The sequence below is a fragment of the Anser anser genome (assembly GCF_964211835.1).
Source record: "Anser anser genome assembly, contig: HAP1_SCAFFOLD_199, whole genome shotgun sequence".
NCBI classification, from domain to species: Eukaryota; Metazoa; Chordata; class Aves; order Anseriformes; family Anatidae; genus Anser; species Anser anser.
Genome location: NW_028153989.1, coordinates 61,586 through 78,896, shown reverse-complemented (window position 1 = coordinate 78,896; position 17,311 = coordinate 61,586). Strand labels below are relative to the sequence as shown.

The 17,311-nt window shown below is 36.4% G+C and overlaps 1 pseudogene across 1 annotated transcript in view; it reads left to right on the top strand.

Moving 5' to 3' along the window:
• Nucleotides 1-17,311, top strand: part of LOC310891040 (adhesion G-protein coupled receptor V1-like) — a 75,751-nt pseudogene that overhangs the window by 7,003 nt on the left and 51,437 nt on the right. Inside the window, exons 6-13 of the transcript in view lie at nt 705-1,034; nt 4,136-4,312; nt 4,794-5,017; nt 12,250-12,282; nt 14,032-14,158; nt 14,247-14,432; nt 16,272-16,452; nt 17,067-17,230. The product of the transcript in view is annotated as an adhesion G-protein coupled receptor V1-like (transcript). The remainder of the gene's footprint in view (nt 1-704; nt 1,035-4,135; nt 4,313-4,793; nt 5,018-12,249; nt 12,283-14,031; nt 14,159-14,246; nt 14,433-16,271; nt 16,453-17,066; nt 17,231-17,311) is intronic.

Below are 17,311 nucleotides of genomic sequence, written 5' to 3'. Positions count from 1 at the left end.
TAAATTGAAGTAGTTGTGCTTGAGTTTAAGTGAAGCAAGCTGATGTATTCTCAGTATAAAGAGCCACATCCAAAGTCTTTGGCTTAACATATTTTATAAGGCCAGACCTATTTAATGCAGTAGCATTTAGCTTAGAATATTCCCATCATAAATATCATTGCATAACTGCTATCTTGATTGGTTGCTTGCTAAGAGAAGGTTGAGCATTTATTTTCACTTGCTTATTTGCTGTAGGTACTGGAATGTTTTACACAGAGTAACAGCTTCAAGAGGATGGCTTAGTGATTAAGACTAACCTCTGAACTTTTAAATAAGGGGTAATTAGCATTACTGACAATTCTGTGACTCAGGTCCCTACTTTGCTTTTTGAACATATGATTGGAATGAATTTGGTGAATTAAATGATTTTTTCACAGTCTGAAATATATTCAAATTATTCACTTTGGCTGCTGAACCAAAAATCAGTTATTCAAAGCTCATTCTGACATAGATGAGGCATAGCAGGAAAGTTGCTGCTATCAGTGGTGTGCTGCTTGTGCACAAGCAACACTTTGGGGCTGTCAATCTGATTTCTTTCTTGAGTGCCAATTCACTAACGATAAAAATGTATGATGACAGTCAGGACATACTTTCATGAAAACGTGAAAACTGTGGTGTATATTAATTGTAGCATTGAGTAAGTGATGCTGTTTTCTGTTTTGCAGCTTTTGTTTTACATTCAGGACAGCGATGATGTTTATGGCGTAATAAAGTTTTATCCTTTGGAGAATCAGAAGATTGAAAGTAATCCAACAGGACGCTTTTTATCCTTGAGTTTTGTAAGGGAGAAAGGAACAGTTGGAAATGTGCAGTTAGTTTATACTGCACTGTATATTCCAGCTGGAGCTCTGGATCCTGAGAGAGCAAAAGATGGCATTCTAAATATGTCTAGAAACAGCATCCTCCTGTTTCCAGAAGGAAAAACACATCATACTTTGAGTATACCAATAAGAAAAGATGCATTTCTTCAAAATGGTGCTCATTTCCTCATACAGGTATCTCAGCTGTTTTGTTTTTGTTTTTGTTTTTTAGCTTATTTAATATGAGGAATATGATTCAATAATTGATCCTTCCCCTTGACTGTAATTTAAATGACCATTCCTGTAAAAAAAAAAAAGTGCTTAGCTCTGAAGCAAAGATTTTCTTATTTAAAAAGACATCTTTCATAACTATGCTATAAAGTTTTCTATCCCTAATCATTAGTAATTAAACAAATTTTAAAACTAAAGAGGATTCAGGTACTAATCATGGAATTTATCAAAATGAGATCAGCGTTGTCTGTTGCTTGCCCCTTGAAGCATGTTTCTGCTTGGCCTCTGACTTGGAACGTGAAAAAAATAAGGTTCTTAAAATTAAATTACTGAAGCAGGAAAAATTTCAGAAATGACATGCAAGTAAATGTATCTTGGGCTTGATACAGGTCCTTCTCCAGCAGGTCATCCCCCAGCCTGTACTGATACTTGCGGTTGTTCCTTCCCAAATGCAGGACTCTACACTTGCTCTTGTTAAACCTCATCTGGTTTCTTCCTGCCCAACTCTCCAGCCTGACCAGGTCCCTTCCAACCCCTACAATTCTGTGATACTGTGATCTTTGCTCTTCCAGCTGAACTATTCTAAATTAAAAAGGGTCAAATATACATTATATATTATATGTATATTATATTGCATTTATATATAAATTTGTTAGGAGAACTTACTTTTTTTTTTCCCTGTATAGTTTTCTTCACTTTTTTCTTTCCTTTTTTTTTTCTATCTCAATTTGTAAAAGATAACTTTTATCATCGTTGAAGGTGTTGATGTTATATCCATGAATTTCAAATTTGCCAGGTTTTATATTTTCCTTATAGTCTACCAAAGACGTTGTAATCACTTCTAAGACCTTTGAAAGATTTCCTCCCTCCACATCCTTCTCCCTACATTCTCTTACAGGAGGAATAATGAGAACAAAAAGTTTTGCCAGAATTATATTGTTTATCTAATATGCAATTTTATTTATTTATTTATTTATGGCATTCACAGTTAGATTAGGAATTGCCTTCTGAAATACTAGAACACGTTAGTATGTTTTATGATTGCAAGAGGTTTGAGAGATCCACAAAATTCTTAAATGTCTAATTCCATGTATTCAATGTTTTTTTTTTTTTTTTTTTTTTTTGTCCTTTGACTGTAGTCAAGACACACATCTGATAAATATTTCAGAATGTTCAGTCATTCCAAGCACTTTGCCTGGATTTTCAAACTGTAGATTCCAATCTGTTTTTTTTTTTTCTGTACTTTCTCCATGAACTATAAATAAAATCTTTGTTTGAAGAAATTAAATCAGAGGAGCTTTCCAGCTCAAATAATTAATTTAGAAACTCATAGAGAAGGAAAACACCACTATTTATCACTGTGACAATCCTTCTGCATCGTGAATAAATGATAATCTCAGTGAACATGTTTAGAATGAGTTGTACTTAGGCAAAATAAAGAATTGACTCAGGAATCAGCAGAGAAGCAAATGAAACTGTAGGATGAATAAAGGTACAGGAGATAATGTTAATGTGAGATATATTCCTTAGTGACACCTTCAATTAAATAACGTGCTGTAATCAGAGATGCGGTTTTTGGTATAGCTAGGAAGATTAACTCTGAAAATTAAGCTCATAAACTAATTGTTATTGTTCAAATAACTATATATTTTTTTCTCTTTGTACTGGTTTCCTTTAAAAGGTACTAAAGGAAACATTGCAGAAAGAGTAAAATCTCTGTTCTTTATTGATTATTACTTTATTCCAAAGGTACCATACAGGATCCAAATACAGCATACACTTTAAATAGAGCAAATTGTTTTGGCTGTGTAGTATTTCAGAAAGTTTACTGAGCTAATAACCGCACAATGGTGCACTTTCATCCTGTTAATTGCAGAATCGGGGCCTATGCTAGGAGAAAGCTCAGAAAAGAGGAGAAACAAACAGTGCCATCATCTGTTCTTCAGACTTTTGATAACAAGTTGGAATGGTTGAGAATCAGTTACTAAATACAGTATTTGTAAAACATTTCCATCTATCATCAGATAAATGTTCATGCATATTTCTGGGTGTTACTCAAGCAGTTGTGGAACAAAATATGATACAGCCCACATATTTATAGAGTTTGGTTTCAAGAACTGTAAGACTTTAAAAATCATCTTTTGAAATGGTGAACCATGATTACTATATGAATTTAAGAAAGGCCACTATTTTATCCCCAAAAAATAAAGCTTTACTCTATGATAACACCTGATAACTCCAAGAAAAAATGTCAGTGGGAGTTTATGCCCCAGTGAAATGTTCACAGAAATATATGCAAATCTGTTATGGAAACATTTATTGTAATGATGCATGTAGACAGAATCACATGGAATAAATAATATTTAAAGGAAATAATTAAACAGGCAAGTTCTGCTTTCCTTGGTGTGTCACTACTGGTGCTGGGCTTAGCGAGTGATGCTTCCCTTTTAAAGAAAAGGATGAAAAAAAATCTATTTCCTCTTAGTATCTATAATCTATCAGAAATGCAGTGACAAGTAAAATACAGTTTTGAAATACTGTACTGAATTTAAATTCTTAATGTGGCTCTGGTAGTTCTTAGATAGAGAATTCCTTAAAATTTTGTGGAGAGGAAAGAAAAGTGGATTATTATTTGGCTGTTTGATCAAGGGCTGTAAATTATTATGACTTCAGTGATTTCCCTAGATTTTTATCAATGCAAGACACAAAAAATGATGTTAGACAATTGCCTATGCTGCTCATCAATGACTGTTGTTAATAGCTCTAGTAATGTGTCAGCTGATCTGGAACAGAGTCTCTCTCTCTGGCTTGATCTGTGTTTAATTACATACACTAACATGATTTGTCTGGGAGGTGTACCATTCTGCTGACAGCTCAACAATATCCACTTAATTTCTTTGACATGTCTACTTACAAATTTTTATAACAGCAGTGCTATCAGTAGGAAGAATTTGCTCTGGAGATGTATACTTCCTTTATATGAAAATTACTCTGAAATGTCAGAACTGTTCTGACTTGGTGCTGAGGCTTCTTATTTCTCACTTTTCTTTTACTTTTTCCTACAGCTGGAAGGAGTTGAACTGGTGAATAGAATTCCTCTAGTCCCATCTGTGAGTCCTAGATTAGGCGAAATTCGAAATATTTCTTTGAGGATTACTCCAGATATTGCAAATGGAGAAATAGGCTTTATTAGCAATCTACCGATTATTCTTTCTGAACCAGAAGATTCCCCTGCTACGCTGGTAAGTAAGCCTTTTTATATTGTCTTTTGCTATGGAAAACTTATTTGGAGAAGGTGGAGTTTGCTGTATTCAGTGTAGCATTTGACAATTAATGTGAGGAAAAGCCTTCCTGTAAGTTCTGTCTTATCCTAAATATTCTCTTCTTTAAAAAAAAAAAAAAAATGCTCTGAAATAATCTGTTACTGATTTCCAGAGAACTGAGATTGGTCTTTGCTTTCTGTGTAAGTATCTAAAACCAGTTAGCCCTTGATGCTCACACAGAGCAAAAGATACTGCAGTTAGTCTCTCTCACCAATTGCGAGCATAGTCATGTAAAGTAGGACTGAGACAAATCCTGAATAAGATAGATCATTTCCCATTCTCAAATTAGAACTGGCCAAACTTTTGTTTTTATTATTATTTATTCAAATAGTAATTTGCAAGGGAGTAATCGGTTTTGCATCTACTTTTGCAAGTCACAACAAATTAATGTGTTTCACAGGTTTCCATTGCATTGCATCGAGATGGGACTGATGGTCAAGCAACTGTGTTCTGGAGTTTGAAACCCTCTGGTCCCAATCAAAAGGCGGTAACACAGGATGATATAAGTCCTTTTAACGGCTCCGTGGTTTTCTTATCTGGACAAAGTGATACCACAATTAACATCACCATTAAAGCTGATGATGTACCTGAAATGAACGAAACTGTGTTATTAACTTTGGACAGGTATTGTACCCTATTCTCTATTCATATGTATCAGCTGCGGTACTCGATTTATGCATAACAGATTAGCACAGTGTTAATTACATGGTATTGCTTGCATTGTGTTGATATGTGTCTGAAGAAATAGTGGGCCCTTGTTTCAGACTGTGTATGGGTTCTTTGACTGGAGATCAATGTAAGAAACCATTTTGCATTTATTATCTAATGACTTAACTGTTTATATTTTCATGAAAATTCTGTATGCTATTTAGAAAGTTCTTTCAGTTTTGATCTTTTTTATAGCTCTTGGTTTTAACACTTTTTTTTTTTTCGGAAAAATAATATTTAGTAAGATAATGGGAAAAACTAAAGTGAGAACTAAAAAGCAATGCAGAACTTTTTCTGTCAGAAAAAACATTTATAACTTGGGTGTCACTGTAGAATTAGACTTGCAGTTTATTTGTTTGATCTGCATGTTCAATATTCCTTGATAATTAGATACTTCTGTCAGCTCATAGCCCCCAGAATATCCCAGTGTGACTATTATTGCAGTCTTCTGCTAATGAGAATGCAGTGGGGTTTCTGAAGCACAGTGTTCTGGTCTCCCTTCTCATCTAGTGGAGGATTTTAGGATAACAGGCTGTAAGGGCCCTCAGGTGATACTATTATCTGCATGTGAACACTGTTCAGAAAACTTAAATTAGTTTATAATCAGGAGTCTTTTCCCTCTTTGAGTTACTAACAAGAGTGTCTTGGCTATATCGTCTGTCCTGCTTCCCACAGCTCAGTTACATAAGTAAATACAGAAATACCACCACACGTGCTCTTGTATTACCTCCTATTTGTCTAAGGTACATTTTCCACTTTTACTGAAAACATACTACAGTGGTCTGCCAGCACCAGCTTCCACACTGAACATCTACTACTTACATAGTCCTTACCTTATGCAGAAGAAGTATTTTTATTCTGTACAGGAAGCGTAGGCTAGCTCTTAGATATCCACAACAGATATCCACAGTGATTCCACATTAGCAAACAATAGGCAAGAAGCTCCTCACGCTGTTGTTGATCACTAGAAGATCCCATTTCAGAAAACATGGTTTTCGAACATCTTTATGGCACACAGGGAAGATGTTATTCCTTTGCGGGATTGGCTTGCTTGATTAAAAGGTGGCTGGTTAATGCATGTAGTTCAGAACTAGTTATTTTATTCTACCTTGGCTACTCATTACATTAAAAAGGCAATCCTTTTCAGAATAAAAACAGAGACTATTGCAAGCAGTTCTCCGCTTTCTTTCTGTGGGAGAAACTGGTTTGTCTCAAGGAATTTTTTTAGAGTCTCTGGCACAAAGGGGGAAACTAGGATTAGAAATGATGGTTCAAGTTTTGAGTGTAAGGTGGCCAAGAATGCAGAGTGGTATTGAGGTAAACAAGTAAGTAGATAGAAGTAAGCAGCATGAAAGGGTAACTTTTTTGATTCACGTGTGTGAAAGTACAGTTTTCTGCCATTTATCCTGAGTTACAACTGTAGGCTATACCTTGAAAATGGTGGCTGCAACAGGGATTGAACTGGCAGCTGAACAAATACAACCAGTGTTCTGCTTTTGCTGTGTATGGTGCAAGCCGTAGGCTCTGTTGATCATGAAGTGGATGGTGAAAAGTGTGCCAACAGTAAGCAGCTTTCCCACACTTGGCAGGGTCAGAGAGTGAACCGAGGAACAGGTGGTCTGTCCTGGAAAAAGAAGTAAGCAAGGAGGAGATAGAATCTGAACTTTTCTCTAGACCTTGGTAGCATCCCTCACTTCAACTAATTAGCAGAAGCCAAGAATGAAATGACTGCAGAGATCATCCTTTCAGTACTAGACATGACTCTTCAAATTAGGGTTGAAGGATACTGGCAGGGTTACGTGTACGCCCGTGCTATTGCTTTCAGCCTGGTTGGTATTTTGTGGACAAATAGAAGATTTCAGTTTCCGAGGCTGGCAGCCAGCACCTCACAGCAGTAGTGAATGAGCATGAAAACAAAGATGCACTGTGCTGTAGATGTGCTTGTACTGTTCCGTAAATTGTAGCATAAGTCAGCGAGAAAAGAAAGCATGTAAGAACTTTAATGAAACTACAGACATAGACATATGTTCATAAGCATTCAATGTATTGCAATTATTAATAGCACGGGTAAAATAATCAAAATAATTAGTTCTAACAAGGATGTATTATTTACGGCTTAGTGGTATTGTCAAGGCAGTTCAATTTTAAATAAGCTTTAAGTGCATCCATAACTATATTTTTTCCAAGCCATTAAAAACAATGTTATCCTTTCTTGCTTTATGCTCTCTATACTTAGACCACAGATATTAAAACTAGCTCTGAATTTTGTCCACAAACTGGAGGAAAATGTATAACATGAAAAATATGATTCCAAAGAACACAGATGAGTAATGATGAGTAATGAAGGAGCAAGAGAGTCTTGTATTTGCTGAAGCTTCTTTATATTTTCTTTTTTTAGGAGCAGATTCAGGTTGAATGCCTGCCCTATCTGAATAGGCCTGAATTGAGACCAAGCATAAATAAAACCAGATGTCTGTAGTGAAATCTATGTGAGAAAGGAAAGACCTTGGTCTTCTTGATGAATGTAGGTGGAACAGGCCATGGAAATTGTGTGTGTGCTTTGTGAGAGCATATATGCATACTAGGGCTGTTCATTTTACCTGGTAAGCACAAACAGAAATCAGTTTTTTTTAAATCTGATTGCTGTTTTTTCCTTCTACACAACGTAATCTCTCACTGGCAGTTATCAGCCCCCCAGTTAAGGTGCAGACAGCTATCAGTTTGGCACCTGGCACAACCAGAGGGCCAGAACCTGCAGGGTATGTGGGCTGGGGACGTGGCCTGTGTTTGTGCTCATGAGTGAGTGGTGGTGAGACTGAGAACTTGGAGACTTTGGGATCTGGGGATAAATCACTTTTATTTTGTGGAAGTGATAATCAACAAACAGACAACTGTTTAGGCAGTCCTTATGCTCCAGCATTTTTTGAGTCTTAACTCATGGAAGTTAGGATGCCAGAACAGATCCATATGCATATGTTACGACATAAATCTCATTTACTATATATAATAAACTGAAGCAACGTTATTTGAAGATTTTTATTGTTCTAGTGATTTCTGTGATGGGATACAGATTTCCATAGGCTGACATTCTGTCATCAGTTTATGTGGAAAATGATTAGACCTATGAGTTATGAAGTAATTTTTTGAAAATTACAAATGTAAAATACAGACTTGACTATTTCACTGTGAAATATCTGGCAGTTTTTAAACATTTTTGGGTTTTAGAGGTTGCTACATGTCAAAAAGTTAGAAAAGCATAGGAGGGCCATTTAAATCACTGTGTAGTGTTGATGGACAGGGCTTAAGGGTTTATGTGTTGTGGGTTACTCACTGCCATACTGCTTAATGGAGCTAGGATTTTCTCCTTACTTGGTAATTCCCTTTGGTTAGTGTCTGTTTCAAAACCATATCTATCTTACTTATGTAAATTTTCATAGAATCACAGAATAGCTTGGGTCGGAAGGGACCTTAAAGATCATCAGTTTCCAACCCCAGTGCCATGGGCAGGGATGCCACCCATTAGATCAGGTCGGCCCACAGCCTAGTCCAACCTGGCCTTGAAAACCTCCAGGGATGCCTCAAGGGTTTGATCAGACTGCGTTTTAACGGGGAAAAAGTCATTTGAAAATAGTAGAATGTTGAAATGAGTGCGCTGGACACCTACTGCTTGTTTTCATTACTTCTCAAAATAACAACATATCTCTCCTGCTATGACTCAGAAAAATTAAAATAGCCTCAAAAATCAAATAAATGATGGATTAAACCTGGAGAGAAGGTGTTTCCTCTGATGAGAGGCACTATGGAAAGTCTAATGTGGCAAATCCTACTTTAATGCAGTTCTTTAGAGCTAGAGCCTGCCTCTAATTAAATCAGTAGATAATCCTGAAAAAATTGAAGAGGGGGTGAACACTGAATGCAAGCAAATTGAGTAATGTTCCACAAGCAATTTCACTTCCCCCTTTTTGAGATACCCTGATAGAAAAGAAAGTCTTTTAGAGAAGTGTGGTTTAATAATGACAGCCATGTAGATTCACAGTGGAAATTAAGTTTCTCATGTGTCTTTCAGAACACTCAGGTTCTGCAGAAATTCCAGATTTTGTCAAAAGTTATTAACTTCAAAGCTATTTTTCATTTATTTATTTAATTATTTTGTGGTTCTAGTTAGTTCTTAACATTGAAATTCTCATGGTACCTTAAACTTAGTCAAAACTCTAATTTCTCCTATTTTCTTGTACTGCATGTTTAAAAAAGTGTAAGAAACATTTTGAAGCTCCTGTCAGTTGTCCTAATTCATCTGTAGTTCTTGCTACATAATAATTATGATTTTTTTTACTGAAAGAATTTCCCTAATGATCAGTCATTTCACATTAGTCTTGTTGTATAAGAAATGCTTTACACACTTTGAGGTTGTATTTCTTTTGGCAGCATCATAAGCATTGCCAGGGTTTACTGTCTGTGACGATATGAAACTTCATGTCCATACATAGCCATTTTACAGGAAAAAATAAGCTGAGGATAAAAACAGGGAAGTGGCTTTCCCAGTGATTGGTATCACCTTATTCCTGGTCAAGAGTTCTTTTCACTAGCTGGAGGAGCTGCTGGCCACGGTTAAGCCACCATGTCAAAGCAGCTGTTTTAACTTTTATTGCTGCTTCTGAATAGCCCTCTTTGTCCTGTTTCCATACTGCTGTCAGAGGAACACCTAAAGAGCTGGTTTCACATACCACGAGGAGTGAAACGGGACTGAACTGGACCCGTGTAGTGTCAGGCAGTCTGGGAGCATCTCCTCCGTGGTGTAAGGGTGGTATATGAACGCCCCTCTGTTCTTCGAGGTTGGAAGTGCACGTGGCAGGGGATGGGGCTGGTGTCCTGGCAGCTCTCTGGTGGCACGGACCCTGTGTCCAGCCCCGTAGCTCCTCCGGGTCGATCTGAGCTGGCTGCTGGAAGTATTATGCAGCTATTTGCTGAACGCTTCACCTTGCCTGGTTTAGCCCTGTATGGACTTAGGTTTAGCACATGAAGAGTACACTGAACCGAAAAGCAAGCATTTGGATTAAAAGGATAAAAGTTTGCAGGATGTGAGTATGATAATTGCATTACAATGTAATTGTTCAAAACAATAGAATTGGGATTTTTTTTTTTTTATTATTCCTAGAAAAAAGTAAACCTGTGAGAATACTTTACAACAAACATTTTGGATTTAAATTTAAAATGTACTTTCCTAATTTATCTTTGTTCTCTTAATTCTTCTTTTTTTTTTCAATACTATTTTTTAAAAATTTCTTCTTAGGGATATGCATTCTATGTTATGAAAAGTTACATGTATATGCCTTAGAGTATAGATATAAAGAATACTACTGAGTGCACCATTCTTCGAATCACAGAATGGCTCAGGTTGGAAGGGACCTTAAAGATCATCCACTTCCAACCCCTCTGCCATGGGCAGGGATGGCACCTACTAGATCAGGTTGGCCACAGCCTCATCCAACCTGGTCTTGAATACCTCCAGGGATGGGGCAGCCACAGCTTCGTTCATTCATTGTTTGCTTAACAGCATCTTGGAGCTGGAAACCTAAACCTAGCTGCTTCTATTAAGTTTCTGCATAGGATGTTTTATGACTTTTTGGAGAAGTAACTAACATTACTGTGCCAGGGCAGTGATAGCGGTCTGACCACTCATGGTATCAGCCAGAGAAAAAAAATGACCAGATAATAAATAAATAAACAAACAAACAAACAAATAAGTAAATAAATAAAAGGATCCAGGTGTTCAAGATGGGGTTTGTATGGAGAAACCACCTGAACAATGTTCTTTTTTACCAGTTGATGGACTGAATTTTACTGGTTGCTTCCTGACCTGAAAGCTGTCTAGGTTTAATACATATCAAAAGCTCACTTGATATAGTGATTCATTTTTATTTTCTGTTGTAAATTATTTTACTAACAGCTTAGCGATATAATTAAATTTTAGCATTACCAACTCTGGAATCTTCTCCTTGATCTTTTCATTGTGTTAATATTTTGCTGTTTTTTGAATGCTTTTGCATGTTTCTGAGGGAAGGGAGAATGTCTCAATATATACCTAGCTTCAGTGAATATCAATAACAAATTTCAATTAATTCAGACTTCCTATTCGAAAGAACGTCTGTGAATGTATTTACTTCTCAGAATTTAGAGTGAACTCTTGTCTGTATTGAATTCCAAATTTAAATTATTTTTGAGATTAGTGGAGCCCAATTATCACCTTACAAACACTGTTTTAATCTGTTTTTGGTGCTTTGATAGACGATACAGTTTTTGTATTTAATGTATTTTTGATTAAGAAAGCCAAAATACATGATTACTATTGCAGAATAATGCTGCCCTTTTGACTGACTTCATGTGGCAGTTTTGTTATAAATGCTTGGTTGAAACTTGATTTAATTTTTTAACCTTTTGATTAGCAAATACCTTTTCCTTTCCCCTTTTTCTTTTTTTTTTTTTGTCCCTTTATTTCCTTGTCCCCTCTTTTTCCCCTTTTTCTCCTTCTGCTTCTCTTTCTTATATTTGTATTTATGTTATACATGTATATATACTACTTTGGTAATCTGATTAACTAAAAAATTGTTGTAAATGAGGTTTGCTGTGATTTTGTGCCTAATTACTTTTCCTTGTGTACCCATCAGTACTCTTTCTGTGCTTATCTGTTTTTATCATTACTTTGTCAGACTGATGAAACACCATATCACAGAGGCACGTAGATGTATTTCCCTAATAAAGGGTTATAATCGTGGATGGCTGCTGCAGTTGTGATCACGCAGTCAGTAATCAAGCTCTTTGAGGAGGGCTTGGTAGGGAACACCTTGAGTGGCTCTTGACATGCTGAATTGGTCATGGGGTCACTCCTCCTAAGTGGGAACTGCCCACTTGCTGGCCTTTGTCAACAGGAAAATGCCAAGCAAGCAGGGTTCCCATAAAAAGAACATTATAAACTTTTGGAAAGTAAAAAGAAAGCCTTCTTTTTTTTCTTTTTCTTTTTTTTTTTTTTGTCCCTTTTGTTAGTTTTTTGTTCTTTTATAAGATGGGTAGTATTGAAATTTTAGTAAGTGGCACTTTCATTACTTTCTACATCCTCTTTTTTTTTTTTTTTTTTTCCTCTGTGTTGACAGGGTAGAGACAGAAAGGTTTGTCGTGTTCTTTGGGTAAGTGCGGTGAACTGTTTTCTGTCCTCAGTGAATCAATGCTTTGTTTCAGAAGTGGTTGGTTTGGACAGAAACTGTCTTTATCATTTCTTTCCCCCCCAAGAATCACGTCTCTGCATCTCTTCAGACAACGCATGCTTCCCCTTTGGTGTTTCGTTTGATGGCATGGGGTTCTTGCTTGAAGGCATTTCTTTATGTAGGATCTGTGAATGATGAAAGTTATGAATGCATGGCTCAGTGTTTGATATTTGAGTGTTTCATGGAATAATGAATTAATTGTTTTAAACTGCTACAAATACAGTTTGCCCCAACTAAATGGCTGAACTGATTAGAGTTACAGAGTAATTTTCTCTAGTCAAAGACAAGGAAAGTTATCTTGATTTAGACTAACATGCATATAATTTATATAACACAGGTTATTTTTTCTACCGACTTTTTTTTTTTTAAACATGTAACAAACATGAGCACGTTACTCTATTAAATAGGTATTACCTATTTTGCATCCTGTACCCTGTCCTGTAGACTGTGCTACAACAATGCTAAGTTGTTTTTGTGTGTGTAGGTTCCAGTTACTTAAAACGTGCTTCTGGACACAGTTCTGGGCCTGATTTCAAAAACTGGATATAATAGATCACATTTCTTCATGAAATAGTGTTTGATAAAGTCTAGGTTGTAGCACAGTGAAAGCACAAAAATATGTACAGTATGCAGGACCACGATTTCATTGAAAAATACAATACTGACAGGAAACGTGAAAGATGCAAAGGAATCTAAGTACCTAAAACTACATGTAATAAATCATATGCAGACCATCAATCTGAAGGTGTATTCTTGATGCATCCTGCAATAGTGCTTCTCTGGAATTTTTAATATAAGAAATTTAAAATGATGAAAATTACTGCTTCTGAGGAAAGGCAAGCAAGTAATATGCAAGGTTCATTACTGTTATCAGATACTGCCCATTCCTGTCACAGAGTACGATCAAGATGGGTGTAGGAGAAGCCCAGAGAGAGAAATCCTTTACTGAGAGGAATCTGAAGTATGTGTATTTGGTCAACGTACTTCATTCTTGCACCATTCAGCATGTGCTTTAAAGGAGTAATGAGAAAGGGGAATGAGTCTGAGCTACTGAGAGCAGGTCCAACATTTTGTAGAGTCAGACAGGGATCCTACAGGTAGTCTCCACATCTACAGAAGGCAGGCTAACACAGAGCTGAGGATGAAATCCATGGTATCGAGGGTCAAATTTCTGCCTCTTTATGTCAGTAGTAAACTTTGACAAACAAAGCAATAATGGAAATTTATGCTTTTCAGTGTAATCTCAGCATAGGTGATTTTGGAATTTCCTTTATACCTTGATCCAAGTACAAAGTAGTTCTGAATTTAACTAACTTTTTTTTTTTTTTTTTCCTGGCACTATTCTGTTTCTTTTCCTGTGTGTTGTGTGCATGTGTTATCAAAAACAGACAAACAAACAACAGAGTTACTAGCTATAAAAAGCTAATCAGAAACAAACAAACAAAAAGTTACTTCAGAGGCAATTATTTATTTTATTTATTTATTTATTCATTTTTTACGAATGGATAAAACATTCTGATGTTGTATCATTCTTAACTTGTTTTAATCCTTGTAGGTAACTGTTGGCTTTCATAATTTATTCATAAAATTTGTCAATATCCTGATCTCCTCTGTATGGATTTGCTAAACAGAGTTGCAACTTGAAAAAAACCTCTTACCTTCCTTTCTCAGGGTCAGTGTGGAAAATCAGATACTGAAATACGGGTTTACTACTTGTGAAATTACAATTTTGGAAAACGATGATCCTGGAGGAGTGTTCGAATTTTCTTCCTCTTCCAGAGGTCCCTACAGCATCAAGGTAGCTATCCGAGTAACGTCACTTAAACATTACAGACGACTTAGTTCTAACAGAGTGCTAGAAAAAGATTAATTTTATTTTTTTGCAGGAAGGGGAGTCTGTTGAGCTGCAGATTGTTCGCACTAGAGGAAGCCTCATCAGACAGTTTCTGCGCTACACTGTAGAACCAAGAGATAATAATGAGTTTTATGGAAGCACAGGAATTCTGGAGTTTAAGCCTGGTGAAAGAGAGATCATAATTACTCTACTGACAAGGATGGATGGGATTCCAGAGGTAAGAATTAATATTTTTCTCTCTTTAAATTGCATTCACATACATATTTGTTTGTCACTTACTAAAATATAGATGGTTTCACCTGTAAATACCAGCAATTTTTCTGTAACATTTGAAGGCTTTCTTTTTCTTAAGTGTGAGAAATAGATAGAGGAGGAGTGACTGAAAGGCCTATAAGATAGTCAAGCACCATATGAAAGCACTTTATATCAATACAAATCAGGTCTTGTCAGTCTTGCCTGAATATTCATTTCTCTGATATCTCTATTGTTTTGTAATCCCAGAAATCTGCACAATTTGAGGCATGTGTCTGTTGCTTTTCTCTTTGCTTTCTGCTTTTCTGTAGCTTGTTCCCTTTCCTGTGCATCAGCCATCCTGGATTCCATCAGGAAGTTTGCAAGGGTTTGATTTTACCACATTTATGTTAACATAAATTTTAGCTGCTGTGATTCAGCATTTTTTGCTGCACATTCCTATGCTGTATTTTGCATAAGCAGTTAGTTGTGTTTGTCTGATCCTGCTAATGAGCTGATCTAGGAGTAAGATGTCAGAAAGCCAGCTTTACAAAACACAAAGGTTTTAGGAAGGTTAATAATCTTTTTGTAGGGCCAGGTGGTCATCAGTCATGGATTGAAGGAGGGATGGAGGACCATATGATGAGGAAATCAGGGGATCACAGCAACTCCAACTTCAATTGCATAGGCTGCTGTAGAAATTCAGGTTTCTTTTCCCTACATACTCCAAAGAAAGGAGACATAAGAAGTCTGAACTCCACTACAGAAGCCAGGAACATAAGTTAATCTAGTAAAACTTAGGCACTAAAACAGCGGGTTATTTAATAGTTCCATTCCCAGTTTTTACTAGTTCATCAGCAGGCTGAGATAAAAGTATTTCCCTGCTTACAGCAGTATTATTAGACTAGGTAAGTCATCCTGCTGAAATGCTCAGGCAAAAACATACGAATTGTAGTGTCAGGACTAAAAAATAAGGAGGTCCTTTTATACTCTTCTATCTCCAAGAGTGGCCAAAAGCCACATACATGAGCAGGACATATATAATCACTTTCCTCCAGAATGCCATCCCAGCCTCCAATGGTGGGCAGTCCAAGGATGTCTGGAGTAATGGATGGTATCTTTGGGTGCCTTCAGATTTTCTTTCTGTTAATTGAAGCAGTTACGCTTTGAACGCAGGTAAGGTTTTAGCATCCATGACATTCTGTAGTACTGAACACCATTGTTTAATTGAATTGTATGTGAAGAACCAGTTCATGTGTGTTTCTTTACTGCTAACCACCAGCCAGTTTCACTGAGTTCTCCCCAGTGTAGAGTAATGCTGTTTTCTAGATAGATAAATGCAATATTTTTTTCTAATGTTCTCTGATACTTTTTTGAAAGTACCATGTCCCATTAGATTAATAAAGCCAGTTGATCAATTCTTTCTAAATTAGCATGCTGTCCATGGTTTAAAAATCTTTGCTTTACCTGTTACAAAGCCAGGAATCTTAAGAAGTCTTGGAGGAAAGAAAATTTACATTTCAGAGTGTGTTACAAACATTACTTGTGAAATTATGCGATTCTAAATTAAGTACACAAAATAAGTCCTTGCTTATAATAATAATAGACTCTTGGAGAAACTGATGCTTTTAGAGATAGAAAGTTCTAACAATTTCCTTTATTTGATAGCATTATACAAACGTTTATTGCATGTAGAATGTGTGTGATTTCATTTTAAGTTTGTATCCCTTTCTGCCTGATGGGGGACTGTGGACTATAGACCATTTTGTTTTTGATGTGGATGTTGAATATGTATTTTTGTTCTGACTGAGTTTCCCTCTTCTAGCTGGATGAGCTATATTCTGTGGTACTTAGTGGCTACAGTGAAATGCCAGGCAAGTTGGGGAATGCCACAATGGTCAATATAACCATTTTGAAGAATGATGATCCGCATGGTATCATTCAGTTTCTACCTTACGAACTAACAGTAACAATAAGTGAAAGCAAAGGAGAAGTCATCCATACCGGTAATTCCTTTTTATTAGAGTTACTTCTTTATCTGCTGTCTGCTTCTGCAAGTCTTATTTTCCCTGTTCTAGGATAACAGAAGTCTAGGAGACTTCTTACTAAAATCTCCACTCAGGACTTTACAGATTGGTACAATGCCAAGCAAGATGAGCAGCGGAGAGTGAAGTGGAGAAGTATGGGTGTGGAAAAACAGAGGGATTAACTGAGTAAAAAGGATTGCTAGAGAATTTTCCAGACAGGAGGGATGGAGTACTGATGTATGTGCAAAGTGCAACGTGGAGGTAGTAGCTCTGTTTGTGGAGAATGAAGAATGGGGTGTTATATAAGAGAAACATAGAGTTAAATCTTCCTATGGGTGATTTTAATTGATCTATTCAGTTATCAATTACTTTTACAGGCAAGAATTAACATGTGAAATTAAAGCAGTTTGCACTGCTTTAGTAATCTGTCTTTGTGTGTCCTTTTCTGTAGCACTCCAACATGTTACTGGTTTCATAAGAAGTGAAATTGGTTATTATTGTATTTCCTTTTTCTCAGTTTCAGATGTTTCAGATGTTCCTTTTTGATTTCTGTTGCTCTGAATATGCACACTGACTCTGTTTATGTTTTTTAGCTGTTTACAGAGTTGTAAGAAATCAAGGAAACTATGGAAATGTTAGTGTGTCTTGGGTTGTTGATCCAGCATGTACCAATGACGTCTATCCAGAGCAAGGGACTATTTTATTTGATAATCTGGAGTTTTCAAAAAATATCACCATTTACTCACTGCCAGATGAGGTAAACACTTTTACAGTGTTTTGGGGTGAGAATATGGGACAAAGAGTAAGTACTAAAACATTAGAGTATAAGGAGAAAAAA